Source organism: Pithys albifrons, chromosome Z, assembly GCF_047495875.1.
Source record: "Pithys albifrons albifrons isolate INPA30051 chromosome Z, PitAlb_v1, whole genome shotgun sequence".
Taxonomy (NCBI): Eukaryota; Metazoa; Chordata; class Aves; order Passeriformes; family Thamnophilidae; genus Pithys; species Pithys albifrons.
The window spans coordinates 74,496,976-74,511,255 of NC_092497.1; the positions used below are offsets into that span (position 1 = coordinate 74,496,976).

At 36.1% G+C, this 14,280-nt stretch overlaps 1 long non-coding RNA gene across 1 annotated transcript; it reads right to left on the reverse strand.

Annotated features, from left to right (window-relative positions):
- Positions 1-884: 884 nt before the first annotated feature.
- LOC139684834 (uncharacterized) lies at positions 885-14,036 on the reverse strand. Its single transcript, XR_011699978.1, has 4 exons — positions 13,946-14,036; positions 13,556-13,675; positions 10,891-10,996; positions 885-1,749 (listed from the first exon to the last, which is right to left on the reverse strand). It is a non-coding gene; the product is annotated as an uncharacterized lncRNA (long non-coding RNA).
- Positions 14,037-14,280: the final 244 nt, after the last annotated feature.

Below are 14,280 nucleotides of genomic sequence, written 5' to 3' on the forward strand. Positions count from 1 at the left end.
AGCTCTGGACTGGGAAGCAGATGTGCAAATGTCACAAAAAGTGTTTAAGGCCAGGATCACATGCGGTTCAGGTTTCAGCAGTTACACATCTCACTTTCAAGCTTCTAGACTGTTTACCACTCACTAAATATTTTCATGACTGATCCATGGAAAATGTGCTCTGGAAATTATTATTAATAATTGTTTTGGCGATGTAAAAAGTGCAGGGTCTGCTCCTACTTCATCTCTGTGGTGAAGAATCAGAGATTTCATTTATACTTTTCATCAATAGCTTTTATATGCTTTGCTAGACTTTCCTAATTTTTATTGCACTTGAAGATCCTTTAGCGTGGCTGAATCTGGCCGAGAGAAACTACTGTTAGCCATTTGAGCTGCTGTACTTCACTGCCTACAAATCCAACCTATCCTCTGTAACTTAATAGCTTAAATATCTTGTTCTTAAATAACTCTGTCTTATCTACACCAATCGCTTTCTTACTGGTTAAAATGTCAAGACTGAAAAATTAATTAATCTTTTCTAAAATGAGCTGCAAAATACAAACTGCAATTTATTACATTCAATCAATAAGTAAGGGTTTATATTTTATTTCCTGGCTTTTTATGCCTGTAAATTTTGGATGTTCCCTGACTCCATACTGACTGAATCCTTTCCCACTGTCATTCACACTGCCAGCATCTCTGTTTTGACCACTAATCATTTTATCTGTCCAGCAAACCTTTACTGATCTACCATTAGACAAAAATTTGAAAATTTGTATCAAATTTTAAGGGAATATTTAAGATATATTTAATTCAAGAAAAATTACTATGTCCCATTTATAATGAATATCTTTTCATTTTTCAATTTTAAACTAGCAATCAGCTTCTATGACTGAGGGCTAGCTTATCCCTTTGACGTTGGCTAGTAAGCATCCTTGGAACATAAATATATGTAATAAGCCAATAATTCTGCCTGCATTTCTGCTGCTCTTGAGGGTATCTCAGTTCTGGCAAACAGATGGGTAATAGGAATTAGAAGGAGGGAGGAAAAACCCCAGCAATAAAAATATAAATCACAAAAGGAAGGAAATCCATTTGGGCCTTGGCAGCAAAGACACCGCTCAGCTAATCCATGCTGAGTGCAATCCAATACTCCTTTATGTAATCCTGTTCTTGTGGAAGAAAATTAAAGTTTAATGCAATAAAGGCTGACACAAATCACTTTCGTTGCCCAGGAGCAGATTAAAGTATAGTTAAAATCATACAAATTTGATTTACTTTCTGTTGTTGTTGCTCTATTTTATCTGGTGACATTTATTTTTTAATTCGCGGCATCAATTTTTGATTATTAAACCTACATTCCCAGTGCAAGAGAGATTTTGTGATGGAAAGAAGAGGAAACAAAACAGTGACAGCCAAGAAATTATTAGTTCTTAAATGGTACATGTTAAACTCTTTCAAAATTCCATAAATTTTCATACATTTCATATGGGTTCTTGCCTTTAATCAATCTGTGTCAAGGGAATGTTAAGGTTGCATAAAGGAAGCAGAGTGCTATCATTTATAATTAGAAGTGTACAGGTCACTCTTGTTAACTATCACTTTTCTATACATATGCATTTGTTGTTCTTCCACACATTAGAGACCTGTCAACAATGTGACAAACTGACAATTTCTGTGAGAGAGACCGTATAAGAGAATAGTGCTCCTGATCTTTCATTTTATTATTCCAGCCACCAGCCTCAACATGCTCTTCATCAGCAAAATGACCTGGAAACAAAACAAACGTACAAATAAACAAACAAGAAGCAAAACAAACACACAAATAAACAAACAAAAACCCCCAAGATTAAAACAGACCCTGGGCATATTATGCTTCGTATGATACATTCTTTCATGACAGAAGAGGTTATAATTTATCTGAAATGTTGATAAGACTTATGACTGTGATGAAACGGGATCAGGTTTTTCATTTTCTTTGTCTCCATCTCCAACATACCCTCTCTCACAAATTCCTTTGGGAAATTTTCCTGGCTACACTTCATATTGGTGGTACAGCATAACTGCAGACGTATGTGGAGAGAATGCAGGAGTCATTGTACAGTTACCATTTTTCCCAATAGAGCTATCAAAATTTTACCCAAGGCACTTGAGAAGTTTGTGAAATACAATATGGAAGTGGAAAGGTTGTATAATTTCTCCAGTATTTCACTTCTTCACATGTATTTTTGCGGCAATATCTCTGCAGGTGTATGACGCATTCTTAAGAAAAAAGGGGCTACGGCTGAATAGAACCGGAGTTAAAAACATACCTTAAAGCATGAAAAGATTTATTTAATTTTCTTTGTATTTCCTCTCCTCTTTCAGAGGTAAGAAAAAGCCAACATGTTGTGGCAGTTCAAGTCTCAAGCCTGCAGTTAGATAAAAGGGATTCTCCAGAACAGGTTTATGAGCAAGCTATTTGCCCTGGAAATGCCGCTTTGCCAGGAAGAGCAGAGAGGAAATAAATCACCAAAAAACTATAAAATCTAGTATCCTAGGAGAGCTCTACAGAAAGAAAATAAATTTTGTACGGTTTTATGGTGTCTCAGTGACACCCAGCTAACTCTTTAAGAGAAGCTATTTCACATCATCTCAAAATCTGTTCTTACCTTACACCTATTCTTACCTGTGCTAAGAGATTAGACCACGAGCAGTTGCACCAGCCAGACCAAAATAAAAAGGTAACGTAAGAATGATCTCTTTTCTGAATTCAATATGCATGCCTATTTGAAACTGGATGTTTCTCAAACTGCTTTATTCATCCCTTTTTTTTTTTTTAACTCCTGTTTTAAAAGAACATAGCTTGACCTTGGGCACACTTCTGGTTGGTTTTCCTTTTTTTTTTCTTCAAAGCACCAATTCTCATTTTTTGGAATGTGAAAGCGTGTCAGTAGAGAGAATATGGCAAGATTTGCATAAAGTTTGAGGACACAGTACTAACAACACAGTATTTAGAGACAATATACTTTAAAAGATAGTATCTCCAGCTGAGAAAATGCAAGCATCTCATTTTCCCCCTTTCTCTCTTTTATATATATATGAAGAATAGCACAACAGCATACTTTATTACCCTGTTATATTGTGATCTACTCTAATTATACAGGATCAATCAGAGGTAGGAAAATGTGCTGGTTTAAAAGTAAACCAGCAGGAGAAATGAACACAACACAAAAGAGATTACAGTCAGAGATACAATTTAATAAAAATATTACAATAAATGCAATGGTACAAAGAGAAATTGATTTTAACCCACAAAACCCGGAAGTATAAACCAGCACACTGGGGCACAAACAGGATGGTATTTGTTAGCCCCTGTGCTGAGACCCGCCCCATGGTTTCCCTGAAACCAAAGTAAAAGAAAGGGAAAATATCTGTTGGTGCAGATGATGGTTGCAGTCTGGTCAAGAGTGGTGACCAGAGTCCTGTCAAGGTTCTTGTCCTCCTCTGGATCCAAAGAGTGGTCCCAGAAATCCCCAAGCCCCAAGATTATATACACTCAAGTTCAGGTGGGAATGCCCAGTGCCTCCCCCAGTGTGGGGAGTTCCACAATGGGTGATCTAACTCTGTGAGTCATGGGGTATTTTTGGAATCCTTGATGGCCCACTAGCAAACATGGACCCTCAGCTGGGTGTGAAGGTGCTAACGGCTCCCCGAGGGGAGTTATGACAGTTCCTATCTCACAGGCTTCTTTAACACCTCACACCCTGGGGTGTGCTCTGAACAGCTGCTGCAAATGGTCCATTGTTAACAGTTCATGAGAAATGGCATAGCGGGTTTAGAATACACAGCTTTGGTCACACCTACACAGTGATAAACTGGTCCTGGCTGCTAAACTAGGACACAAAACTCAGCCAATAGTCTCTGGAGTGCCACTGGATCTGTAGGTCAAGTCCTGTTTTGCCAGATCACTTGTACTGGTTTCCTCTGTGTGGTGGAAAAGTATTAAATGCAATGCAGAAGTGGGGATGTGTGTATGTGTTTGCACGTTAAGTGTGTGTTTTCTAATCCCTTTGCAGCTCACCAGCCTGAAATTGTGAGTGTCACTGTCATGAAGGCAGTAGTTGAGTCTAAGAGGTAGGATAATAAACCATGACATTTCTAGCAGGTTTTATTCATTGTAGGGGGGGTGCTGGAATTCTATTGAGTACAAACATGGTTTCACTTGATGTAAGCATCAAGACCACAGACATAGTTTTTACTGCACATCCACATGAACTAGGGTGTAAAGTTCCTACTTCCAGTACCCTTTGTGATCTTTCAGGTGTGTAAACTTCTAACCTATATCATTCCCATCTTTGCTGGTTCAGCTGCTGCATGGTGACAACTTGTTAGACTCTGCATCTGGTCTAAAGGTGATTTACTGCATAGTAGAATTAAAGCATTAGCATGGTATTCCCATCTACTCAACCCTAAAAGGCTTTTTGCTGGTTGTAAGAGAGGTTCCCTGGAGGAAACTGCAATATATAGGGATTTGTTGTGAGCCTATTGCCTCCTAGTGCCAAGACAGTTCATAAATTTACATCTATGACATCAATGCTCCAATTTTTTTTGTTACAGCTCTTCCTTATGACAATTTAGTAGCTGTATTCCTCAATAAAAAGCTAGGCTGATACTGAAGACTAAGACACAGTCTGTACTTAATTTTTTTCCTTATTTTAGAGTACAAATATATGTTAGGAAAACAGATCTATTTAAAAGACAAAGTGTATTTCTAAGGTTCCAAATTAGAATCTCACATCATAGTTACTTTACTGATGTCAATAAATCTATTCTTCATCCATACCAAATTAGGAAAAAAAAAAAAAGACCAAAATGTGCCTTTCTTTTCAAATTAATAATAATAGCAATAAATCTTTATTCTATAAAATAAAAAGTTTATTCTATTAAATAATCAAGTAGTGAGTGATTTCTTGGAAACTACTTTCATTCTAAAATATGATAATTAATATTGCTTTAATATAAGATGGCTACTAAAATGACATTAGTACTAGCATGTAAGGTAGCAAAATAAAAAAACTTAAATGCTTTTTTTCAAGACACCTTTTTCTCAACATTGCAAATATGAAAATGGCAAATTTGGAGGAAAAAAAAAGGATAAACCACAGATTCAGAAGAATAATAAAAACTAATATGCAAATCTTCCAGAATAAACTTCTAGTAACTTACATTGGATGAAATACTTTTATATTCTGATTAGATATGAACTGCAGTAATTTCAGTATATGCTAAGAACTATACCTTCTTGTCTTTTTGCTGACACAACATTTTGGGGTGTTTATCTGGAATTTTACTTGTAATGCCTCTTTCAACACTTGTGCTATTTTAAAATAAGGCTTTATATATGTGTATGCTACTGAAGATAAAAGCCAATTCTTAATTACAAAATGAGCTAAATTCCTAATTCCTTGCTGCATTTTGTAAGACTATGCATACAAAAGTAGTATCCTTTTAAGCAAATCAGGTAACTAATCGACTTCAATCAACTGGCAAAAATAATGTCTTTTTTGTTTGTTTTGTTTCCGTTACTTCTGCTTTTAAATTTTCTGTCCTGCCAAGGATTTCAGTGTGTTTCTCTAGAACAAATTAATCATTTCCTTGCCAAAATAAATTTAAAATTTAAAAAAAAAAACTATGTTCAGGCAAGTTTAACTATCATTTCCACTGAAGTCAGTGGCAAGGGTTTTCCTGAATTTGTGAAAAAAAAAATCAAATCATACTCAAAGTGAAAATTCAGTACTGCCAATTTTTCCCTTTGGTAAGGACAAATTCTTACAAAATGAGAATTAGCAGAAAAATAACAGAAGCACATACTATATGGCAGACTATCTGCAGTACCCTCATTCACTTTCAGTTAATCAACTTTAAAAGAGGCATAAGCGTCTGTGTGGTATTTGACTGCATAGTCATGTTGACTTCAGTGGTATCAGTATTGTCTAACAGTACTTGGTGACAAAAATCTCTAGAAATTCTATATGAAACATAAACTGCAGGGAGCATCTTCTCCAGTCTGTAGGCAGCCTGACACATGGTTATAAATTACATGAAAGCTTTCAGGTGTGAGAGACAAAAAGTAGCTGCTGCTCCAGACATCATCTTCCTGAACTCACTTTCTCACTCTTTTCCACAATTCATGCACAAGGCCTAACCAAGTTCCCAGCTTTCCTCTGACAAATACAAAATGAATTTGTGTGTTGCTATTTGAGACTTCAACAGAACAATGAAAAGCTGAAAATGTAGGGACTTCACAAATATAGCAAATATTTTTTAAAATTCAGTAATAACTGAATAAGTAACAAAATTTCAACTCATATATTTTATAAGAGAGCACATGCTGGTATAAAGTCACTAAGAACATGAAGGCAGGGTACTGGATCCTAGTCTTACATTTGAGTGACTATGTGATTTCCTCATTACTCTCTGCCCCTGGTCTCATCCTACATCAGAAGCCCTGAGCAGCTTATCCCACACCAGGGCAGTTACCTCAAGTTCAGTGTTCCCTCAATAGTTAGTGTACAAAGTCATCTATTCATCAATGTGAGGAGCCCACCAGAACAAAGCTCATGGAATTGTGACTTCTGGTGTCCTGAGAATTTTGAAGGAGCTGTCTCTTACACCCACACATGCATAATACATACCAGCAGAAACCCTGTCTAATAAAGGTAAATTTTAATATTTAACACCAATGACAGCTTAAAATGCCATCCATGCTCTTACATGACCTTAAAGTACTTCAAACAAAAACAAAGCTCCAAAGAACCCCTCGAATCTCAGACACACAGTGGAGCATGGCTTGTTGCTGGAGACCATGGGAATATGACAGCACCTGCTGTTCAGGCCTACTCAAGTGTATTACAAAATTATCTGTTTCTCAAAGGCAGCTTTATTGACTAATCCCATGACAAAAAATGTATTTTAACTAAGAGGTAAAACATTAACTGGTAAGGGACAAGGGGGAAAATGTAGAGAAAAAGCATTGTTTTATATCTCCTATACCATGTTATTTATACTCGTGTTGTGTTCTTGTTTTACAGCACAAACATATACTATATTCTCAGCCAATTTTGCTCTGTCATTTTTGGAGGGATATCCCAAAATCTGTATTATTTTTAGTAGTTCAGCTCCTGATGAGCAGAATGAAGTTGGTACATTTGTGGTATAAATCTGAAAAGATAATTATGATTTTTTTAAATTAAGACATCAGACAGTATTTTTCTTCTGGCTGTTTTAATTATGCCACTAGCACCAGCTCAGGTACATTGTTACAAACATGCAATAATGACATTTCCCTATAATGCAGAGGGAAAAATGGAGCAAGATAGTCTTTGAGTGTATTCCTTGAACTGATGGAGATAAGATCAACCGTAATATAATACATGAATGCCATCAGTTCTAGTAGGTGAACAAGAGATTACTGAGAAAGAAAAGAAGGGGGAAAAAAAAAAACAAACCCTAAAAAAAAAAAGTTCAGCAGTTGAAAAATAGATGCTATATGAACTGCCAGGTGTAAAGGTGCTCTGAGGTATTTTTTTTTTATTGGGCTCAAAGTTGTAATAACAAACACTGTTGTCTATTGGTTTCTTTGTGCACAATACACAATGTTTTGAACAGCTCTTTTAAAGTGAGATTGATAGGTTAGGACACATCTCTCTTGTTATTACAGAAATGAGCCAGGAGGCCATTTCAAAAAATCTCTTATTGGAAGTCTGCATAGTAGGCCACTTTTTAGCACTGTTCAGCTTATTGAACCCCAGTCCATAGAAGGAAGGACAAGACAATAGATATAACAAATCCATATAATTTAAGCAAAATCTCTCATTAGGCAAATTTGTAGATAGGATATGACCAAGAAATAATTGAATGTAGCTAAGCAATGTTTCAAAAAGCACAGTATGCAGGAAGCAAGAAAATGGTACCTTAATGTGCTCAGATTACTTAAAATTCATTATTTTTCAGTCTCATGTTCATTGCTCTGCCTCTGAACTGCAAAACTTCAGGAAATTACTCTTATACTCCATGGACATAAACACAAGCATATTCTTTGTGTTAAATGTATTCAGACTACATCTGTGAAAAGACATAGACCTGATTAGGTGCTAATCAATCTTTCTAATGGAAGAATTTCAGCCAAGAACTTCACTGATAACCTGAAGTGATAAGGCAGAGAAGCAATAAAATAACTAAGACAATTTTGTAAAGTGCTGCCATAACCTTAGAGTAACCAAATGAACACATTACAACAAATGAGGGCAATGATAATATGCACTGATTCAATTTAGAAAGCTTTGCTACATTTCTAAGAATGTGTCACCTGTGACATGCTATTGTTAAATTTCAAGTTACAGTAATAATCTAAACTGTAATAATAATCTCTGTTCATTTGAGATCATAAATTGTTCCAAAAAGCCATCCTATCCTAAAGGACTACATAAATATCATAAATCCTTAATTTATAAAAAGTGATATGTAAACAGAAAATTGAATAAATGTTATGAAGCCCACAGAAACGTCAGATGCCAGGGCTAGTTTAAGAATGTAACTCCTTGGAATGGGTTCAATTTTATTGCTGCTGCTGAAGTCAGTGGAAAGAACTAATTTTTAAAAATACCAAACCAGAGTTCGTGGCTTGTAAGGTCTTATACTCAGACGTCGACAAATCATTTAAAAAACTTTAAAAATATCCAAATGGGGTGGGTGTTTTTTTGATTGAGCTGGCAAAATAGGAACTGCCCAACACAGAGTCAGTTTCACACACCCCCTGCTGAGTAAAGGGAGAAAGAAAAAAAGAACTCTAAAATTTAAACTTACTTATGTCAATTTTTACAGAAAAGAGAAAATTGAAAGAAGAATACAATATAACACACACTTACACAAGTTAGAAATAACAAAAAATAACTCCCCACTCCCCATCGAACACAAATCCTACCATTGTAGCTACAAATCACTTAAGAGAACTCAATTCCCCAAGGGACAGACTCAAGTTGAGAAAAAGACTAAGAACAATCATTTTACTCTTCTAAGATACCATAGCAATGAAGTGGTAAGGCCTGGTCCAGGAAAACATGATACATCTTTCCCAGATGAGTAGCTATCAGGAACTGAACTAAGCTCCTCCTACACCTGCTTTTATATTTGAGATGATGTCAGAATATGGTATGGAACACCATTGGCCAGTAGAAATCAGCTGTCAGCTGGCCTGACCCAGCTCAAGTCAGTTGATTATCTCAGGCCTACTCTGAAAACTAAAAGCTAAACTTAGGACTAGCATAAACTATAACAGGTATTTTGTTTATTTGGTGGGGGTTTTGTTTTGGTTTTTTTTTTTGTTTGTTTGTTTCTTGTCTTTTTTTAAGGAGGAAAGAAGAAAAGAACAATGTGCCAGAGAACACTAAACCACCATAGACTACATAACACTGCTTCCAAGCTGGTGGTGTGTAATAAAACTACAAGGTATTAATGTCTCTGTTAGCTTATCTGCTTTATTGTCTTGACAGCACAGGACAAGGAATATCTATGAATAACAAGTATGTACAGACAGGTATCCAGGGCCTCTTTTTAAATTACTGAACTGACAGACCTTTTGCACTCCAAATTCAGACTCTAATAAACATCTATTATAGGAAATTACACTCAACACAATTTACAATGAGGAGGCAGACCAGATTTCAATAAGCAAATACACTTCTGGTCCAAGAAATCTCCACTTTCCTTTTAAGCCATGTTAAAACTCTGAAGTCATAAAGTCTGGAAGAAAGGCTGTTCTATTTTTCTAGGGTATAAAATATCCATATGTTGGTCCTTTCAAAAAGAAATGATTTCTGACCATGACATAAGCTTAACTTGCCATCTGTTGTGCAATAGAGTATGAAGCATGAACTTGGATTTCAGATTATGCGAATGTTAACACATGTTATACCAAAAATCACACACTAACTGCAGGTAAAATTTTGTAGTTCTCACCCAGTGAAACACAACAAAAGCTGAAGTGAGCAACACCTAACTAAAGGTTAAGGATTTGGCAACTTTAGCCTTACTTTCTTTTCACCTTGAAAAGCGAAGGCTAACAGATTTTGTTTGATATTCTGCATGCCACAGCAAGGTGGAAGGGTGGAACAAGGTAAAAACTGGGAAGATAAGAGATTGAGTTTAAGGAAATAATTATTCTTAATCTTTCTCCATAGGCCTGAACTACACAAAATGCACACATCCAGGGAATCAGTGTTAAGGATGATGCCATAGGGGTTTTTGATTTTTTGATTTTTTACATTTTTATAGATTTTAGAAATACTTGTAACTATACTAAAAGGCAATTTTAATGTTATTATTTCTAGCAGTTTAAGTTCAATATTTAAGAATTGTAACCTCTATCCTATATCAATGCTTTAAATTCTTTTAGTTATTTAGTCTGGTTTTCAGAGTAGAAGGCTCAAGAATATCAGAAGGCCTGCCACACAGGACATAGTGGCAGACTGACCCAGAAGTCAGAACATTAGAAAAGCTCCAGGAGTCCTATCTGTAATGAGGAACACGAAGATGAGGAATGAAGGGTCCTAAATCTTCCCCAGACTCAAATCAGAGGGGTTGGGCCTGGGGCGGAACAGGGCTGGACTGAGAGATGTGTAAAGTGGGGATGGATGGACAGTATTATAAAAACCATGGAAATCAGAGTTTGAGTGCACACATCAATATGTATTTTTTGATGAGTCTGGGTGCTCATTAAAGCCGCTGCTCTCTTACCTTATCTTCTACTAAAATTGGTTTGGAGTCTTTTTTTCACAGACTTTTTTAGACAACAAGGGAGTGGGTGCAGCTCCTGTGAGACTTCCCGAGATTCAAGGAGTTAGTAAGTTTCTTAATAAATTCAGTCCTTACCAATTACACTGATGAAACTGGAGCCTCACAGGTCCTTTTTCAATACCGCAGTAAAGTACAAGCCCATCAGTGTGCACTTCCCAAGGCACAGTCAAGCTTCCTGAGCCTGTTGGCAGGAGTATGAGTTTTAGACTACAGTTTATTGCTAAACACAGTAAAAGTCCTGGCAATGGCCTGTCACTGCTTCACTATTGAACTTCAATGTTAAAATAAAATTGAGATCTTTCCTTCAAATGAATTTCAAGGAAGAGTTTTTCTATATATAACCATGCAGAAAATGTCTAGTAAATCATAAAATGGTTTCACTTTGAGACATATAAATGGCAGTGAATTATTGAGTAATATTGTTGTGATTGTAGTGCTATATTATTCTTACATTGTCAGGCAACCTGTAGAAATTTTTTCTGCCTCAGGCAATCTTTACTTTTCTATACATCTGTTGTTACCTATGCTTTTCTCATTATGATAAGTACTCTGATCTCTCATAAACTGTTCAGCATCTTATAAACTGTAATATAACACCTACACAGAGCAACATAAGGATTGAAAAGATCATAACAATCACAACTGTAGTTCTCAGATAACCTAAAAATACATGATGGAAGAATAAGCGGGAGAGGACAGGACATCTTTTGATTGTCAGTAGAGATTTAATTTCTATTAAAAATGAGATTATTTTCTCTTTCAGAGTTGTTCCTTGGAGATATGATTTTTAAAGTCATCATAAGTCAGGTTCAGGTAAAATAGTTCCCCTCTGATAAAAAAGCAGTCTTTGCCATTCAAAACCCCTCTTCTAAAGAGCAGTAACCACAACCCACATTACTGAGAGCACACCTAGCAAGTAGAGGCATGAATTCATAATGCCTTTATTTCAGTGCCTTTAATATTACATTCTGCAGATAGTTATCAATTTGAAACACAGTTTAGTGTGATTTATTGTTAGCTGTGTATTAGCCTTTTGTATTAATACAGTAGATGTATGTTCTCTCAGAGAACAGGCTCACAGTGTAGCCAAGATGCGGATTTGTGAGGTTCCTAAGAAGCAGCCCAGTAACTCACTCGTTCTTCCATTATTTCATTCATTCATTCATTTTCATTGAGAAAAGAAAGAAAGCATTATTTCCCTCTGCACGGTATGAAATTAGATTGGCCCAGTTTGAGCAGGAATCTCAGGTTTAAAGTAGTTTTCACAACAGTAAAACAGCAATCAGCTCCACTGTTGTGCAAAAAAAAAGCTTTGACTGTGGAGAAGACAGGATTTCTCCAGGCTTATAGTCTAACACAGTCTGGGCTTGCTAGACATATTGTTTGATTTCTCCCTTAGAGGGATTTCTTTCCATCCCCTTCTCCAGCTTCCTGACTTTCCCCTCCCTTTTAATGTTTCTCATCATTTCACCATCAGCAGGTACATCAGAAGCCTGTGCTTCACACAAGATTTTCTATGTAAAGGTGCTCAAAAAAGACCTGTAAGCATATGAAAAGAAATTAACAAACATGGACAAGAAGTAAATGCTTAAAGATAAGGAGAAAGCTAGCAAAAATCTGTATCTTAAAAGGGAAAGAAAAATAACCTTTCAAAGGAGGGCAGTGCAATAATTTTAGCATTTCACTTATAATGCGTTACACCTGGAGATAGACTGCTGCGAGACAGACTTCTGACACTGGCCAGCAAAGACAGAAAATAATCTCAAAAGGACAAAAATAAGAAATAAGTCAGAGCACTCAGGAGTAAAGCCTCTAGCCTTTTAAACTGCTGTTTGCAGGAACACTGCACTGTATCACTTTGGTGGTTGCACTGCCTCAGCCTCCCTCAAGGGCAGTGATGAGAACAAACTGGAAATCCAACGCATACCAAAAAGTGGCCTTGGCTGAGCAGCTCAAGCCTGAACTGTCACTTCTGAGGTGTTTGAAAATGCCATTTTGGCTGGGCACCAGTTCTGTGGCTGTGTTTGTAAGGTCATCTACTTAAAGTATTTCTTTATGCTTTTGCTGCCATGGTTATCACACAAGGTTTGACCACTAAATATGAGACACTTAAAGTAAGATCAACACATTACTTGGGTCAAAGCAGGAAACTGTGCTGGTAACAAATATATTTTCTGCCTATTATTCTACACTTATTTCAGCACAATATGCAGCATTTATATCTGGAAGGAAGCTGAAAGGAAAATACTGCTATTAATTCTGTTGGGGGACAAAAAAGTTTGACTTGTGAGAGTGCTTATTTGTACCAGTCTGCTATTCTTAAATGGGATTATTTTCGTATAGAAAGGCTAATTGTTTGTCAGATCACTATTTTGATTTTTACCTTTATATTAATGAATTTGAACCGAACCAGGACCACAGCCAATAATGGGGATCTTACACAACTAAATAAGAATAAACAGATTAGATTAAAGGGCAAGCACCGAGAAAAGGAGTATATGCCAACATTTGTAGAACATTATTGAGGAACCAATCGCCCAGTGTCAGTGCAAAACGCTCAATACTTAATGACATTGTAACATATTCATTTAAAAATATTTCACTTAAAAATATATCGTTTCATAAATACAATGTAACTCTATTCTTCCACAAACTAGAGGACAAAATATAGAGAAAGGCATGAAAATAGTTTTTATCAGGGTATCAAAATGGTTTTGAATACAACACTGTATATACTTACTGTAAGGTCTTTTCTCAGTCCAGAATCTTGTCATCACTATCATCATGATGTCCTTACGGTACATGGCACTAGTGTTGTCTTCATCATCACAAAATAACAGCATTTCTCCTCTTTTCTTTTCTAGGAAGGAGTACTTAGCAGTTAAGTGTCTCTTGCAGACCTTCCTTGCTACAGAAACAAAATGTGGGGATCTACTCCTTATAACATTTCTTATTTAGATGTTAACACCGTTAAATGAGTGTGCTATTTTACATGAGACAGAAAAGAAAAAGAAATACACGAATCTTTCTCATTATTTTATGCACATGAAAGATGAATCTGTGTAATTTAAGCCTCATGTATAACTTGGCTATAGGCATGTATATATTACTTGTAGAACTGTCTATTTACCTTAGCAGGTTTGTCCTAGTATCGGGACAAAAGGACCAAGATGTAGTAGAGTGTACAGTACGTTTGCTTTAACTATCAAATATGCTGTCAAGGGAGTGTGTGCATAGGAGAACTTTTGAAACCTCACTTTAGTTAGAGGGAGTTACAAATTTTACTTTTTTTTTTTTTTTTGGTACTTGGTTACTGTTCAGCTAAACTGCTGACGGAACATATTGCAATCTGCATAACCTGTTTAAAATGTTAGTCTTTTGAATACTGACTGACAACTTGATAACACTATTGCTTTGGATTGGGTTGATGGATTCAAGCGTACTTATACATGTCCAGTAACATTT